The 1,104-nt window shown below is 42.8% G+C and overlaps 1 protein-coding gene across 1 annotated transcript in view; it reads right to left on the bottom strand.

Moving 5' to 3' along the window:
- Positions 1-1,104, bottom strand: part of TECPR2 (tectonin beta-propeller repeat containing 2) — a 34,993-nt gene that overhangs the window by 13,907 nt on the left and 19,982 nt on the right. The window lies entirely within an intron of this gene.

The raw sequence follows: 1,104 nt of genomic DNA on the forward strand, positions 1-1,104 counted from the left end.
CATTTCCAGTGCTCTCCTTCAGGACAGAAACTGCTGACACCTTCACGAAAGAGAAGTACACGTTGCTCCGTTAATGCCCAAATTATATTATTTCTGGCTGTAATCTGTGATAGTTGATATGGACAGTCTACTTTTATTGCCCTGGCACAGGGACGATCCACGCTGAGGCCTTCAAGTAAAATACAGAAGAGCAATAAGCATGTCACTTTTTTTTCTTTACAATGTTTGCTTTCTGAGTTTAGTTTTATGTCCTTTCTATATAATTTATAATAGAACTACCTCCATTTTTGATATTATTGTATTTGACCTATACCCAAAGTATTTTCCTTTAACATATTTCTATCCTCTGTGTAGCAATAATTCTTTTCAATTGTTATCCAATTCATTCAGTTACTTAAGATTGTTTGAGAATCAATCTAATGGGAAAGTACTGCAGGATAAAATTAATACCTTTATATTTACCACTTACAAGCAAAGAACCATGGCTTTGACAAGGATTAAAATGTAGTGCCTATATTTTTATAGACCTAATTTTAAATTCCTATGTTCCTCTTCAGTGTATTTCCCCCCCAGATCTGGTTATATTATGGACTGTTGAAAGTACACTTACCAAATGTATTTCTATACAAATGCATTCACGCATTATATTTATATCTATATCAGAATTTTAAATCAGTATAGAGAAAGCAGCAAAGCAACACACACTACTCCAGTGGTGGCGAACCTATGGCACGCGTGCCAGAGGCGGCACGCGGAGCCCTCTCTGTGGGCACGCGCCATTGCCCCAGCACACGTGGTCTCTAAAAGTTCGCTCCATGTGAGGGTTTGGGGCGGCAGGAGCAGGACGCTTCGTGCGGGGTTTGGGGCAACGGAAGAACGCTCCGTGCGGGGGTTGGGGCGGCGGGAGGATGCTCCGTGCAGGGGTTGGGGCTGCAGGAGAACACTCCATGCGGGGGTTGGGGCTGCGGGAGCAGAACACTCCGTGTGGGGGGGAGCAGAACGCTCCGTGCAGTAAGTAAACTTTAAAGACAGTTTTAAAAGTATGGCAGTATTCGAGAAAATCTTGCCTCTTACATGGGATCAGGTTTTTTTTCTCCACTCCCT

Source organism: Protobothrops mucrosquamatus, unplaced genomic scaffold, assembly GCF_001527695.2.
Source record: "Protobothrops mucrosquamatus isolate PMUCROS unplaced genomic scaffold, P.Mucros_1.0 scaffold3662, whole genome shotgun sequence".
Classification (NCBI taxonomy): Eukaryota; Metazoa; Chordata; class Lepidosauria; order Squamata; family Viperidae; genus Protobothrops; species Protobothrops mucrosquamatus.